The sequence below is a fragment of the Anopheles funestus genome, chromosome 2RL (genome assembly GCF_943734845.2).
Source record: "Anopheles funestus chromosome 2RL, idAnoFuneDA-416_04, whole genome shotgun sequence".
Classification (NCBI taxonomy): Eukaryota; Metazoa; Arthropoda; class Insecta; order Diptera; family Culicidae; genus Anopheles; species Anopheles funestus.
Window position 1 is genome coordinate 7,332,465 of NC_064598.1, and position 17,114 is coordinate 7,349,578.

At 42.5% G+C, this 17,114-nt stretch overlaps 1 protein-coding gene across 4 annotated transcripts in view; it reads left to right on the forward strand.

Annotated features, from left to right (window-relative positions):
- The first annotated feature begins 4,447 nt into the window (after positions 1-4,447).
- LOC125766443 (Kv channel-interacting protein 1) overlaps positions 4,448-17,114 on the forward strand; it is a 32,848-nt gene continuing 20,181 nt past the window's right edge. The window contains exons 1-2 of one of the 4 annotated variants that reach the window (XM_049432416.1): positions 4,448-4,885; positions 5,925-6,483. The gene's annotated coding sequence lies outside the window, so the exon portion shown is untranslated. The remainder of the gene's footprint in view (positions 4,886-5,924; positions 6,484-17,114) is intronic. The other 3 variants (XM_049432415.1, XM_049432417.1, XM_049432418.1) reach the window with 3 other exon arrangements.

A 17,114-nucleotide genomic window follows, 5' to 3' on the forward strand; every position in this document is an offset into this window, starting at 1 on the left:
TCTGATTTTGCATATCACCATTGAACGCTAACAGTTAGTTGCTAATATCATGGTGGGAAGTAGCTTTCCACCCACTGCCACAATCTTGAAAACGCAAACGTATTCAAAAGTTAATCCAGTTTCACTGCTATTTTGGTGGAGCCCTTTTCACCCGTGCCACCGAAGAAAGTTGGTCAAACGTTGTCCGTCGTCATTTTGCAGCAAACGATAAAGCTTTCCTCGCTCGAGCTTCCTCACCTACCGATGTTCAACATGTTATACTTTTATTATTCACAGTTGCTTATGAAAGCGTCTAGCGCCTCCCCGAAGCCATCGAAGTCCCTCTACCCATTGGTTGCATTCAACACTCGAGTCTTGCTTCTAATCCTTTCGTTTCCATTCGCCGCGTCGGGAGCTGTTGAGTTTCCCGCGTACCGTTTCAGCTGTTCTATTTCGCATGACTTGTGGGTTTTGTGCCTGGCCCGAGCACATGCATTTGCCCCAGAAACGGGAACACACCAACACACGCGTGGGAAAGAGCGTTCTCAAGCGTCCCGTCCTTCACGACACATTGCGATGAATATTTTGTTTAGAATATATTTATCCATCCCTACACGTACACTGCCCGATGCTTCCCGGCTTCCCCGACATTGTGCAAACCGTTGCATTAAGATTCAAGAGCATATTCAACAGCTCTCTCATCGGTGACTCCATCGTTGCACTCTATCCTGTCCCTCTATTAGTGGCCATTCTCATATGATTGCTGTACACATGCAAAGGATTTGTGCAGAGGGAATTTATAAATAGTTTATTACGGCGATGCAATGGGAGACCTTATTGAAGGCTTGCAAAAGAAAAGCGATGAAAGTGTTACCATCTATTGAGCTATTTTTTACCCTCTAAGTGTTATTGAATAAAAGAATTCATACAGAAAAAATGAATTAAACAAGAAATTTAAAAATTGGCTTCTTCAGTGATGCCTTCAATGGCTGCATCGCAAGTTTGTTCTTCTCTTATTGCTTCTATCAAACACATTCGCATTCGCCTTTTTATGTTCTTTTCAACGGCCAAGGTCAAGCATTTCCAGTGAGGAATCCACTTCAACGATAGTCGTAACATTTCTATTACCATTGGCACAATAACAACACACACAAACGAAAGAAAAAAAAACACCAACTGGAAGCTTGATTGCAAGAAAAACCTTTTCATGGTTGCAGACATGGAAAATAAAGGCTGTCGAAATAAAGCACAGCGACGTAGAAATGAATGGCAAATGCTCTCAACAAAACGTGTACCTACTGGCCGCGCTTACCAACGCTTTCAAATGGATAAAGTGCCTACAATTTATCATTGCTCCCGCCCTGTTTGATGTAGTGTTTTATTTTGCTCTTTCTTTTTCCTTTTTGGCCCATACATGAATCCTTCGTCCACACCATTGTACTTGAAAGGTCTTGTAATTTAACAGATAAAAGCTAATAAAAGCTTGCTTCAGTATTTCGATCGATTAAAAGACAAATGCATAATTACTCCAACGCCTTACGTTCGACTTCATCATTCAATCTTATCTCAAATTGCGTTCCTAATTTTTGTACCATTTTGTCACATGTTCACAATTTTGCTTTTTGTGTCTTAATTTATTCTTTGTTTTTTTTTCTCTTTTTTCCACCATCTTCTTTTGTGCATTTCCATTCGAGTTTACGACGACTTTCGACCTCCCAATCGGAAATCCATTCTTTGACATTCAAACGTAACGACGGATTTCCACCAGTTCCGGCTCATTTTGTGTACTTTCCTTTTGGTTTCTTCCCTTTTCTGGGGGGCGGAAGTGCCGAAACACAAAGAAGACGTATTTTGCGAAAAAAAAAATGTGTTCCTTTCTCACCAAAAGATGGAAGAGAAACGAAAAAAAAGCATAAACCTTCAACTTCAACATGGAAAAGGCATTCTGTCTGTGAGGCAAAAATGGGCAGTGGTCCCGGTACCACCCATAAGAAATGAAAAGTGCTGTGGAGAGGAAAATTGCTTCTTGATTTTTTCCTCAACTATTGCCCTCTTCTCCTCTGTCCCGCTCTTTCGGTTGCTTTCCAAATAAAAAGGTAGAAGAAAAAAGAAAAAGCAGTCAAGGAAAGGAAGTTTGTATGCAAGAGACCTCTCCCCATAAGCTACCATGCAGTAAATCGTAACGATTATTTTATCGTCCGTACCATACACTACCACTGATTGTGCTACATTCGGTGTAAATTTTTCATTACCCCATCTTATGGAAGAAAACCACTCCGCCTCCGTGCTCTCCTTCTTTAAAGAACAAGTGGAGGAAAAAGTGGGAAGAAAAGTCTAAACTTTTACATCATTTCCACAGCACAGCATCGAAGCTTTTCCGTGCCAACTTGGGGATTTTTTCCTTTTCTTGCTTTTTGAAATGGTAATGAATGCAGGAAAAGCTAAATTGTACAATTTTCTCATACAGCCCGAGAAATTGCTTTTCACACCATACGCAACGGCACAAGACGGTGGGCGCAAGGTTTACGATTATGGTGGCGCTTGTACGCGCAAGAACTTCAGGATTAATTTGTGTGTCGATGGTTTTTGGCGTGCTGATGGCGAATCATGTGCTTGACATGTTGTAAAAAAAAGTTTCCAAATCTACACCCCCTTCCCCGCAAAACGCTTCGCACGGCAGCGTATAATCAAAAGCAATGGACATAAGTGTGGAGATTTCAAGTTGACAAAACAAAAGGTGCAGGTTTTAACGATTTGGTTACAAGATTTCTTACAACAATGCTCATTAAACTTACCCGAAACAATCATTATCGAGAATGGGGTGGAAGATGTTCGGGGTGGAACTCGGTAACGACACGCGCTACGTTTGCCGTACAATGTTTCAAAGATCGCAAAAAAAACATTCCCCACACAAACGGCCTCACTACGGTAGGATACGGTCATATGTTTACTTTTGGACCGGGATCAGACATTGGTGCGAACAGTAAGTGCCACACCATCATTAATCAACATGCTTGAACAGCTCTGGAAAGGACGGAAAACATACATATACTGTAACGGAAAAGACTACTCCAGCATTCCGGTACGCATTGAAGCAAAAGAAAGGACCGTAGGGATAAACGACCCTGGAATGTGATGCTCTTAAAGCAGCAAGGTATAAATGTGTAGTTTTGCACGTATTCTTAAAATTATTCAAAAGCAATGTAACAAGAAAATATTACTGCAACAGTGGATCTGTGAACGAAAATAATCAATAAACTAAATAATTTTATCAGCTACCAGGCGTCTCCATCTCAATTTACCAGGCGTCTCCATTTCAATTTACATACAAATTTTATTTACAAATCTCGTTCATTTTCTAGTGGGAATAATGATTTTCTAATCTTAAATAAACATCGTAGATAAAAGAAACATGAAATAAAGCAATACAAACTGCAAACATTAAATCATCAACATCTACTAAGAAAACAATTTTTATTCTATGCGATGGAGACGCCCAGTACATTACTAAAAAAAATCTAAAATTGTGTACAAATATAATTAGCTTATACCTAAACATGAAATTTTTACAAAAAATAGTTTGTTAAACTTATAAATATTATCCTCCTACATACGTACTGTTCGATCAGACACAGATCCCGACCTCTGAACGTTCGCTATAGGATATAACCTCACAAGTGAAATACAATCTCCAATTTAGCAAATTGTCAATCCGTTCGATTCGAATGTCAAAGGAAATAAAAGAAAAGTTTCTCGAAAAAGGCAAAGAAAGTGAACAAACGCTTTTGCTATCCAATCGGTTCTTTCTCAATGCTTCATCCCGTAATTGCAATCCATACGTCAAACAGCCGAGGTCAGCAAAACAAAACAATCTTCCCTTGCTACTCTGCCAGTAGCAACAAAGCAACAACACACAAACAGAATAACTCACCTTTTCACTGTCCTGAATTCCTGTATTTCATCCCGCATCTCAACGGACTATTCTTTGCTCACACAGCATTCATGATGCGTGAGCGTGAGATGAGTTTCTCTGATGCCATTTTATCATGTGGCTCACATGGCTCACAGAACGCTCCAAAGACCAAAACAACCTTCGTCACTTTCATTCAAAAACTGTCAAGCGCTTTGCGTGCGCCGCTGTTCAGTGTATTGGTGAGCATGGGAAGTGTGAGAAAGAAAAAAAGGACAGGACGAGAAGCAAGAAGCGTGGAAAGCCATTCGCGTCCATTATGATAACGCTTCCCGACCAGGTGGTGTTGAAGCAAAATGGCTGAGAGATTTACTCTCCGTTCTAGTGGGGTTTTGTGTGCATCGTCACTCTCTGGCTCTGGCTCTTTATCACGCTCACACTTTATCACGTGGAAAGCGTGATTTTACCTTTTGTTGAAAGTCCGGTCCGACAAACCTTACGGGAAAGCTTTGCAACGCGTCGGCGAGAGCGTTGACTGTACACGACTCAACATTCGCTCTCGTTCGCCGTTGGGTTTGGTTCGGGCTCCATCAAGTGGTGCGCTCTGGTACGATTCGCGCGGTTAGCCCTTAGTTTCAGGATCGACGCTGGTACAGAACGTCCCATTCGTGGCGTTCGGACGGATTTCGCATCATTTCGATTCGGTTAAAAATTGTCTGCCCAGAAACGGTTGTGCGTGTGAGGTACGGTGAAAGGCCACGGGTTACCCAAAAATGCTTGCAAAGAAAGTGAAACCGTGGGCATGTGTGTAAATGCTAGAAAACCCAGTTACGTGGCTGAGGTACTGTTAATTTGTTTATTGAAAAATTTGTTACCCTACTTTAAATGGGCATTTGGCGAATGATTTCTATTCATGAAACAGGCGTGGCGTGTTCAAGAAATTCCAGAAACTAAAACCACCTCGAGCTCGGTTAATTGATGAACTGTTGTGGCTAGGTATGTGTGCGATTGTTATCAATTCTTCTTCTGCGTCCTTTTTCCATCCGAACGCGTTACAAAAAGAAGAAGAAAAATTCGTTCAGGTGTAAAGCGTGACGAAGTGTATGGAAAATTCCCAGCTCAAGTGTTCACCAGCAAAATCTCGTATTTCCAGCTGCTGTATGTGTGCGCGTTATCGTGCACTGTTCAGCAGACACGGTTGACTCGATAAGCCACCCGTATGTACCCGCTGTTGCAGAGTGCAACCGTTAATCTCCATCCCCCCCAAAAAGTCCCCCCCGAAAAAGATACGTTTGCTGACAGGTTGTCGTCAGGAGATGTCGATCAGAGATTTTTGCTGCTTGCTTTCACGTCTAATAAAGATTTAAGCATGCCATTAACTGATCCAGCATTAAAATGAAATGGAAGCGTTTACTTTACAGCTGCTTAGCAATAAGGTTTTCCTGCCTCAAATGTTCCAATTTTCCTCCCCCGAATACCTTAGTCTATCAGTTTTGCAACACTAAATCTTCGTTCAAGCTAACATTGAACTACCAACACCCACAAAGGGCACATACCGTGACACACTAACCCACCCACACTAATCCCCCCACCACACGTTCGCTAGTACTCAACCTTATACCTTCAACGATGCTTTCTTGCTCCGTTATCAAGCTTCCTTAAAGACGTGCGGAGATAAAAGCATACAAATTAAACCGTCCCTTATGAACCCGTCGGCGCTCGCTACCATATTCGAGGTTCGAGTCGGCCCAGGCGACTAGAGGCAACAAAGTAAAGCACCATCGTCACTAACGTACGATGAAACATATCAAACTTACCGATAAGGAAAATCCTCTCCCAAGGGGTTTTTCCACCCCTTAAGTGAAAACTTCACATCATAAAAAACATTGACGAAGACGAAGGAAGGCAAATGTTCGCGTGCAGGTGCTGGGACTGAGAAATCGTTACACCGTGTAATAAGCATATCACGGTTGGGAAAAACGGACGGGGGCGAGTTGATTTGCTCATTTCTTTTCCTTTCTTTTCTATTTTAAAGCTTATCTCGTGCTACGTTTGTTAAGTTTTGCGCTGCAACGAAAGGTATGCTAGTGTGATAAAGGTGGCCGTGTGCTTGTATTCGAAAATGAAGTAAATGTGTTATATGTGAACCCGCAAAAAACGCGTATAGAAGAACGCGCGAACCACAGTGCTAGAGAGTGCGTTAGTTCGGTTCGGTTTCGGTTTTCTTCTGGAAAAATTCTTGCGTGAAGTGAAATAAAGTAACGTAGTATCTCTTTACGGCATCGCGTATCACCATTCCTGTATCAGTGCCATTGGTCGTGACGGGGAAATCGTTCACGTTAACGGTAGCGTTTATTTTCTTTTCATTTCAAAAGTTTGTGGTTGCGTGCTTAACCACACTTTGCGAAAAGGTGTGTGCTTAAGGCGCACGTGTAATCCAGTGGTTGTGCTGCCAGTGTTTGTCTTTGTGATCGGATGTCCGTTTCTTGTTTTTTAAATGGTTCACCCACAAACGTCTGAACCTTGTGCATCAGGACGATCCGTTTTTATTCTACCCGTCAATCTCATCAAGAGGGTCAACCCGATAAGCTGAAGTAAGTCATACCTTCCTTCTCCTGGTAGTTTGATCGCAAAAAAAAATCTCTAAATTTGTGCGTGTATGTGTGTGTGTGTGTGTGAATAGCAAAAGCTTCCTCCCTCAAACGTCCGGTGGTGTGCTCACATTTCAAGGATGCACCGAAGGTCCTGTCCCGTGTGCGGTTATAGTCAGCTATCTATAAATAGACAGCGCGCCTGAGCATGTATCAGCTACGCATACACCTTGTACGCTAGTGTACGTGTGTACGGGTGTGCGAGTGTGAGCAAAGGTGGCTCACTACAGACACTACCTGTAGACTGTGTCCCGCGACATAGCGTTGTGCCGGGTTTGAGTTTTTTTTTGCACACGTAATTTACCATTTTCTATTTCCACGCAACCCCCCATTCGGTTGGAATGTTTGAAGGGGAGCCCTACATGTGCCAACACACCATTTACAAACTGAAGGAGAACAACTGAGGAGAAGCAGATATGCAATTACATAGCAAAGACAACAACAATAATACAAAATCGCAATAGTAGCAATCATGGCTCAAGTGTAGATTTTTATCCATTTTATGACCCACCCACGTAGTAGGTCGTGTTCTCCCAGCGAACTCCCACTCTCGCGACACCGAGTAGTACATCAGGGATTTTCGTTCCAAGCGGATCTCCTTCGTCAATGGTTGCATCCTTTTCGAATTCACCATAAGACTGCTCTCTCTCTCTTTTTCTTTACTTTCTCTCTCTTTCTCTCTCTCTCTCTCGCTCTCTCGCTCTTGCTTTAAATCACCACCTGATACGGAATCTCTCACCGTGGGGTGAAATGTAATCATCTCGTCTGTGCGTTACGACGATGTTAGTAACGACGCGCTTCGACACTAGTTCCTGCCGACAGTACAACCGAGAGCGGACGAAGGATGCGCCTGATTTTGCACATCAACCACCACTGACTCTGTGTATGTGTATGTGTGTGCGTGGATGAGTGCGTATTGGTACGCGTCTGCAAAACGATTCCGTTGGTATTGGTGTCATCTCGTTATCAGTTGATCCACCCACACTCCATCTTACGCTTGTGTTTGTGGTTGTTTCACGGGCAAAGGAAGCATCTTCGTCCTGAACAAAACACTAAGAGTGCTTGTTGTTTTTATTCTTACTAGTAATGGTAATGTCGGTTTGGCAGAGCCAAATTGGGATGTGAAGGAACCGAAGCGAAGCGTTGCAAAAGGATGAGATGGACGAGCAAACGAAAAAAGAAAAAAAAATTGCCTTCTTTTCGCCACTTTCCATTCGAATAAGAAGCGTCCCATCGATCGGGAGAGTTTCCTTCCTTTTTTTTTCGTTTGTTACAAGAGATGGAAATTTATTCAAAAGCAGTTCCGTGGTGCGATATAAAGCAAATGTAACTATCTTTACGATGTTTTATATCGCCGTTTCTCATCATCAGACTCATCATTTTCCTTGAAGGCAAATTTTGGTCATAAATCTGTGCCGTGTTGTACTAATTCGATTTTAAAATACTCCACCCGCGGCCACGAACCCGAAACTTGCGGACAATAAGCTATGGCACCCCTTATCGCCGATAGAGTACTTTATTTCGTGTTTTTTTTTTGTCGTTCCTTAATTATTTTGCCAACGGAGAAATTAAGCTGTGTGGTCGTGTCGTGTTGGGAACTGTGTGGTCGAATGGTGTTTCGTTGAAACTTTCCCCATTTTCGCATTCGCATTTGTGTGCTTTTGAGGGTGTTGTTTTTTTATTCTTTGCCTTGCCGTTAGCAAGTTCCTAACTGTGAAGCGTTTCGGGTGGTATGTCTAATGGGAAATTTCATCCATTTTCCACCGTAAAGCTTCATCGCTAGTAAAGTGTGCACGGAATGCAGCAAACGTAGTTAATGATCGCTAGATAATAGCCACATCATTAAATCACAACTACGCTGGTTGGAAATGGGAAATGCACGGCGTGCCAGGGAACGACATGAAAACTGCACGTTTCTTACATAGCACGGAATGGGTGGCACGAATATTTTCATTATACCGAAACATTTGTTGAGGAGAGTGGGTTTTGGTTGGTGGAAATAATTGCTTATGTTAGTGTCTTCTTTATTAAAGGGAAAGATATTTGTATGGGAAACATAGTTTTTGACATATAAAGACTAAAGCAGCGGAAGTTCTGGGAAAGGAAATTGTCTATTTTTATCAAAATGTCCAAACCTTAGATCTTTTAACTGGTTTAAGTCGTAAAAGGCTATGAACTTTACCTTCTTTTTTCAATTATGAAGCAATTCTTTGGTGCTTTCAGCTTGGTGATATGCTTTGGTGCTTCAAAACTTCATGAGCGTCAAGATCCTCAACCTAGGTCATATAACCAGGATTATGGACATATCCAGCATAATTGGGAAAATAAAGCTTTTAATGATAACTTTTTTTCTTCTGCTGGAGAAAGTATTTTCCCATTATTGTACCAATCCTTATTACGCTCTTCGAAAAGAATTTTTTTCTAAAATGAATCACAACGTTCCGTGTAGAATTTTGAAAAAAGGAAAAGAATTTATACAAAAAATAAGAGAAACCCTAAACTCACTCCGGATGTCCTGTGATGGCTTCTCCACGAGGCAGGGCAAAGTGTTTATAATCATTTCATAACTCACCGCCATTTTACTCCAACCTGAACCTGCAAATTTTCACGAGCGCATAATCAATTGTCACCTTTGGCGGTAATTTGCCTGTGGTTTTGGAGCGTTTTTTTCCCTACTACTAGTACGTCATCTCATCACGCTTAGGTCCGGATGTCTTCGAGCGTTGGGAAGCGTCAGTTTCCGGCTGTGATGAGCGAAGCAAAACACAGTGAGGATTCTTTTTGTTTGTGCCGCTACGTTTTTATTCACTGGTGAAAGTGCTACTTTCATTTTCATCTTTGTTTAGTACCTGTGTTCTTTCTTTCCATTTCTTCAAAAGATGGAGGTTCAAACAAACGATGAAAAACACCCATTATGCTCAAACGCAACAATTCGTCTCGCCGCAAACAGAGGCAGAAACACTGTTGCTTCCAGCAGCGGTCACTATATGAAAAGCAAATAATTCTCCGGCAAAGCAACACGTCCCCCCTCCCCTGGAGCGTGTGGAATGGAGAATGAATTTCCGCAGAAAATTGTGCAATTGGGTAGCTGAGCTGGGTGGCCAGTATTAACGCACACAAACACACATTTTTTTCTTCTCTTTTGGAATGGACGGCATATAGGAACGTCCACCATCGGTTCGTGCGGGTAAAGTCAGTCTTAGGTCAAAACACCAAACACTGGCTGCAAAGTTTATTATTTAACGCAACCACCCACCCACCCACTTCTTTGAGTTGGACTATTCGGACCAACAATGAACATGTTTTGGTGCGGATTTGCCACACAAAACCAGTCAGGACGTTTCAATTCGGCCGATGCGGTTCGGAACCAAGCCACCGAACCAACCGTACAGCTTGTTTGGTTGTTTTTCCACCACTAACAATATGCTGTTGCGTTCGGGTGTTTGTGTTGGTGTGCACCCACCATCATCAAGCTTCGAAAGCATCATGGCACCTCATCTAGGCCAATAGTGCGATTATCTTATCGCGCCCCGGATATAAACCGTGAAGGAACGCGCAGTGGGAGAAGTTTATATGCAACATCAAGGAATCGCACGACACCGAAACGGTCGGGGTCTGTCTGGGATGTTGTCGGTACCATGTGCCGCTCGCTGATAAATGGCGTTGTTTTTCGAGACAATCTGTCTCCGGGTTTTCCCCTCGCTTCTTGCCCTCGCAGCACGATCGGCACGAGAAGCATTGAATGGGAATTTGGGAAGGGCGTGAATGGTGTGCTGCTCCTTGGGTTTTTTGGAAGATGGGTTGATAAAATCTCTGCCAACCCATGTTGGGTTGTTGTGTTGCTTCCCCAAAAACGCGACAAACCAGAACGATATACGTGGTACGTGGTTGAAGACGCATAAAATCGTCCCAACTCCCCACTAACTTCCACATCCTTTTGGGGGGCTTCTAGGGGGGGGATCCATTTTTTCCCGGATTGTATCGATTTGAGCTGTATTATTTTTTTATGAATCACCATGAAACACAATTGCACTCGCAAGCAGGCCGACCGTGCTGTAACGTTGTAAATGTCACAAAGCGTTACCACAAGAATGTGTTTACCGTTTGGCTTCCTTGAAACCGGTCGAGACGAATGGCGTCATGTTTAGCGGCGTCTGACTGTACGGATATGTGTATGTGTGGGTGTGTGTGTGTGTTACACATTTTCACATGAATTATGAAGAAAATTGATTTATCTGTACGTGTTATAGAGGCGTATGATTACGACTCCTCCTAGTCTGCAATGGTCAAGTGTAATAAAAATTGTGATATATTGCAATAAAACATGTTCACACAGCATTAAGCTACCATTTTCTATCTAAAGCCCATGAATGGTTGGTGTGGGTTCTAGTGCCACGATCACTAAGTTTTCTTTATTTCTTCTTACCATTATATTATGTTTTACAAATGTCCCTATACACACTCAAACACCGCTTCAATAGATTGTTAAAAGTTGTACAATTATCATCCCATAACCTTAACCTCACGTGCTACATATTTTCCTAAACTAATATTTTACTCTACCTCCATTCGAATGGTGCGCAATTCTCACCCATCTGCGCTGCACGAACCTTTTGAACCGTCTTCGCTTTGTTGCGGCTCCTCGGGACCTCCGGACATTCGAGCGAGTCTGCGGTGTCCGTCGCCTCGGGTAACCATGTGACCTTTTAACGATTCAATTTATTTGCTTCTCATAAAACCTGCCGATACGCACCGAAACGATCCAATCAACCGTTATCAATCCCGGCACGCGGGCTAAGGATCCGCCCTGATCTCGGAGCCCTGCTAAAGTGGGGGGATGGGTGCACGAGCGGTGCACAAAGGGGCAATATACGGGACAGCTCGGTTGGGTGACGGTAACGCAGGAGTAAAAGGAAAAAAAAGGAAATGCAAGAAAAGTGGAAAATATATCCCGGGGATTCACCGGTCGATTTCATTTGGCTGTGGAAGTGAAGCCCGGGAGCGGGGAAGCGCCCATAAACAATGAGCGCCCGCAAATGGTTGTATGTGAAGCTGCCATATATGAGTTTACTGCAAACGGACGTGTTAGGGGTTGGGGTGGGGTGGGGGGATGATAAGTCAAATGGAAAACCGGCTGCAAAATGGGTCCATCGAGAGCATCGGTGCTCTCGGAGGCTCATTCAAGGTAGCTTAATGGAATATTCTAAGTGATTGACGTCATAAATTTGAGTAAAGATTTTTTTTTTTCTTGCGTTTCTTCCGTTTCTTTGCACATCACTTAACCGTTGGAGAAAATGGTAGGTCGAAAGCGGCACTAGGGGTTAGGTATTCAATTTTTAAATCTTATTAGAATGGCTTATTGGTGAAGAATATGGGCAAATTACAATTTTGAGCGTAATAACACGTTAATAATCAATTATGTACCTTCATGTTTGCCAAAGTGCATTCATTCATGATTCAAACAAAATAAAAGAACTCACGTCTATGCTTTTTTTATTATTTTTTTAACTTTTATTTTGAAATATTAAGTTATTTTATTTGTAAGTCATATTTTTTGTCATAATTTTTATGCTGCGAAAAAAGCAGCTTTTATCAATATACTCACCAAAACGAAAATTGCAAAAGCAAACGTGCAGTTAATGATGTTTACAATCCATTTCGAAGGGGTACCTGCTTGAACGTTGGGCACGTTCACAACTCCAACGCGAGCCAAGAATGATATCTCTATTTGTACGGCGAACAACACAAGCACCCCAGGTTGCAAACGAACGCTAGAAGAACGTCGTTAGTTTATCGTACACTGCCACGGATCCTGGTCGCAGCCATAAGCTTCGTTACTTCAAATCGTACACCGGTTGGCAATGAAGTGAACGAAAATATCCTCCGGAACTGTATCGATAGCCGACTGCCAAGCGCAACAACCTATCAAATAGTATCGAAATAGAAAATACAATATACAAAAAGAAAATTCCCCCTATCCACACACACACTCACGTTTGGTTATGGCAACAAAAAAATCAGCAACAGATGCCATTCTTGTTTCGATTTTGGCCACGGCACGGTTCATCCTCCTCATGGTTTCGACATGCACGAGCCTTATGGGACTCGTTCGCTTTCGGCACTTCATTTCCTGCACATTTTTACTGCAACCATGCTTGGCTGAGTCACTATCGCTTCCTTCAGGTTCTCGTGCACCTCCATTCAATCATAAATCGTCTGTCGCTCGTCGCTTCGGACACGGGCAACGTTACAACCGCTTGTGATAATTCCTTCCGTCCAGTGGCATTCTGGTTCTGGTGTAATTTTTGCTCCATTTCCGAGTGCTTTCTTCTACGGTGGAGGTCGGGTCAGCAACACATTCCCCCGTGCAAAGCACAAACAATGTCCAGCAAAAGAATGGAAGCTTTCTTCCGCCGGTCGGCTTTTGTTGTGGCTGTACATGCAACCCAGGAAGCAAACACCAATCACCGAAGGCACTGACCTGGATGCGAATAACATGTACGAGATACGATGGAGCATTATCCAAACTATCATCCCACCCGTTCGTGACGTTGCTATTTGGGTTAACAACACTATCGTTTCGAGCTAACCTCACTTCGGCTGTCCTGTACCATATGGCAGGTGCGTTGGGGGTGTTCGGGTTGGCATTCTCGGTAGAAAGCTTTCCGATGTTTCTTTTGTACTGTGCCATCTTTTCGGTATCTTTCGCTTATTACGGTATTGGGCGAACAAAAGGATGAGAACGGAACTCTCAGAGCGCAAATAAACAGATTTGCAACTAGCTCGTCGGTGCCACAACCGGGTTGATTCTATTGACCCTGATGTAAGAAGATTGTAGGGAGGGAAAAGCTCAATTGTACTCGTAGTAGCAACTCAACGAATTAACTCTCTTAATGGTTTGTGTATGCATTTCACAAGTAATTTCATTTTCTTTATGTGATATTCATTGTTGAAGTTTATTTCTCTTACAAACGAAAATTTAAAGTTAGTTATGAACTTATGGGGAAAAATTAATGCATAATTCTAAAATTTAGGAGTAAATAATGAATATAGAAGAAATTGATTTAGTTTTGTTGTAGACTTATTTTATATTTTATTGGCTAAGGTATATGAATTGATCAGTCCAGTGGTGTCCGTGGTATCGGCACCAGTCTTTGTACGCTACAACTGTGTATAAAATCCCATTCGGACCAGCCATACGTATTACCGCTTATCTAGCTAAGAGTAAACAAAGTCGAGGAAAGCCTGAAATAGCAGTCCAAGACCTCTTGAGGCCACAAAAGAAGAAGAAAAAGGTATTTAAATTATGTTGTTCAGTAAAGTACCAGGCGTCTCCATCAACATTTTTAAAAATGTTATTCTATACAATCCATCAAAACAAATCCAAATATCTATCACCTATAATGTTGCATTTTTTCTTCTTTCTTTGTGATAACCATTTAATTTTATTACAGTACCCATCTGTTCAACGTTCCACTTCCCATATTAAAGCGCCATCGTCTAATTGTATTCCCCGTAGTGTTGGAATACTATAAAAAAATCCCATCATAATGGTGCCATAAAACATCAACACCGAGACACTCGAGCTTGCAAGAACGATTTGTCAATAAATTTTCCAACTTGTCACTTTTACAACTCTTTCGTGATTCCGTTGCCGATAGCAAAAACCAATTTAGGGTCGGGAATCACTGCTTCAGCTGTTTATCGACTTTACAATCCAATAAACCTCTTAAGGAGTTAAATTGAAGACGAAAACAAAAAAAAAGACACATTTAAATTGCTCAGCACGGTGATAACAATTTAACGAAAACCCATCGAAAACCGTTCCGTTTGGCTGTTGTTTTGCAGACTCTTCTCAAATGAAATAAGATTCAATTTTCAAGCTCACCGCACAAACTGACACTGTGCCATTTGCTGGTTGTGTGCCGGTGTGTGCGCTTTAAAATCTAATAAACCAATAAGTAATCAATCAACTACACACCAAAATGGAGGCATCCCCGAGAAATCACTTACCGCTTGAATGCTTTTAAAAAATGATACCTCAAAACGAAAGATCGACCGGCAAATAACGGATCCTCCGCTGGGTACACTTTACCCCAGCCGAGGCATCATTAATTTTCCGTCCTCACATTCAACGGAGAAGCCGCTGTCATGGGAGAACGATTGTTCATTTCACTGTTTCTCACCAGTTTTTTTTACGGGAGTGTGCGATAGCTTGGGATAGCTGAGAATGATTTTCTAAATTATTCACAGCAAATAAAGCGATAGGAACCACTGGTACTGGGGACTCAAGCGGTCACCTTATACGAAAGCTTTTTCTCTTCTGTTTGGCGATGGTTTGGAGTGAATGCTGGCCCTGGCCTTGCTGTGCCGACGGTCGGTACCGATCAAATATTTAACGGGCCATGCCTGGCTACATTAGGCGTTGTGTGGTTTTACCGTCACCTCCAACATCCATCACCTAGCGTAAGGTTTCTCATTGGAAGTGCCCGGTAAGATTAGATCCGCTGGAAAATGTTCGCTATCCTAAGTAAACAGTTTCATCTAACGCGTCGTAGTAAGGTTAGAAGCTTCTTAATGAAGTAACTTACACCACTTCCATCAGGCTTCAGGCTCTGTATCACGCCCAAATGGTACACTTCATTCCGGTTCACTACCTTTCCGCCCCATCGACCGGACCAATTTCAGTTCAGAAAAGCAGAAACCTACCCCCAAATACGGACACGTGTGCATGTGTGTCTTAGTCGCTTCATTCGGGATGAAAAACAAATGTCTAAATTGTACAACTCCTACCGAATACGTAATGTCAATAGTTTGCCCGCACTCGTACCCATGTGGCTAAGAAATTCAATCAGATCGAATTGCTTCTGCAAGCTGTGCCACGGGAGGAAAAAAAACGAACAAAGAACTGCAAAAAAATGTGTTTCCTTTCCCTATTTTTCATTCCCTCAGCACCGGATGGATTCGTTCCCGAATCACGGGTTCGTGGCTTACAAATTGATGAAGCCTTCCACAATCGACACGAACACGATCGAGCCACTGTACCACCATTTGCCACCGTGCATCATTGGTGACAATCGATGGTTTTACACAGCCGTACAGAACTGTCACTACGCGAAACGGGCAAAGGAACAAGTTCTTGCGACACAAAATGGAAAACGTATACTTTCAGTGGACTTTTATTTGTTTCTTCCCTGTTCTTGCTTTTGCTTTTTTGCTGCAAATAATCTCTGTACCATTTTGCAAACATTGCCTTTCTGTGGCTGTTTGCAACGAGCAAAAGTTTACTGTCGTCCACTGTTTGCTTTCTGCCAGTTTTTCGATTTTACGTCACTTTCACTCACACGCCTCCCACCAAAACAAGGCCAGGGCTAAGTTCAGTTTGGATTTACGTGTGTTTTTCTTTCCATCCTCCCCTTACTTCCTCGGTTTCTCGATTTGCTAAGTGTTTTTGCTTCACTTTCCTTTCCAATTTCTGTGCCATTGAACTCCATGCGCCTCGCCGGAGGTTGTGGGAAAATGGGAAAATTGACACTAGACACTCGTCGATTTGTGTTGGAAGACAAAACGAAAAAAAAACAACACGCTATGGGGAAAAAATAGCACCCGGGAATCGATACCGACTTTCAACGGTTCGAACCCGCTCGAATCGACCCGGATCAGGAAACCCGCGAGAAGTAGTTTCCGCTCGGATGGTTTTCCCTTTCGCTTTAACGCAGCGACAAATCCGTCGTTGTCGGGAAGCACAGTTCAAGAAGCCTTAAAACTTTTCCTCCGATTGGAATGTTTCCACACGAAACAAAAGAATAAAACGAAAAAAAATCGTTCCTTTTTTCCATTTTACCTCACTCAAGCTTAGTCTGTACTCCTCGACCCAGGAAAATGGATCGTTTCTGAGTGGAACTCTTTCGGACACACTTCATTTCCCACTTGTGAGCGGTTTGATTTTGCTTTCTGGATTAGCTTTTCTTTACGATAATGATCGGTCAATCGATTGCGATGGCTAACTGGTTGATCACAATCTGGAATCAATTGGTTTTATGGTGATCGAAAGATAGAGCGAATCAAGAACAATCCCCGGTCAGTGTGATACAATTTGGAGCGAGCAATAAGATTTTTTAAATAAGTAAGTTAATATCGTTTTTTTTTGTTAAGAATTCGAATTTCTCCAATAACTTTGCGGTGAGAGCAGTGAAGGAAGTTTCTGAACGAAATTAGGGGACTCCACCATCTTCCCCTAGGTCTGCCTCATGGACAGGTTTTTCCGTTTCGGAATCCTCACAGATAGTTTCCAATTTTCTCTTCTACACACGGGACAAGTCGATGTTGTAATATTACGGAGAAATATCTTGTAGACGGTATTCAACACCCTAGGACCCCTGTAATTACTCCAGCTTATCTTGCTTCTTGTATGTTGGGTTGATGGTACCAAGATTCCAATCTCAAGGCATCGGTTCACTAAACCATACCTCATTAATAACTTGATGGCTTTCTTGTTCTAGTGCTGCTCCTTGATCAGTTCGGTTACTATTCCGTCAGTTCCTTCTGTCTTGCATTTCTTGAGTCGACGGATT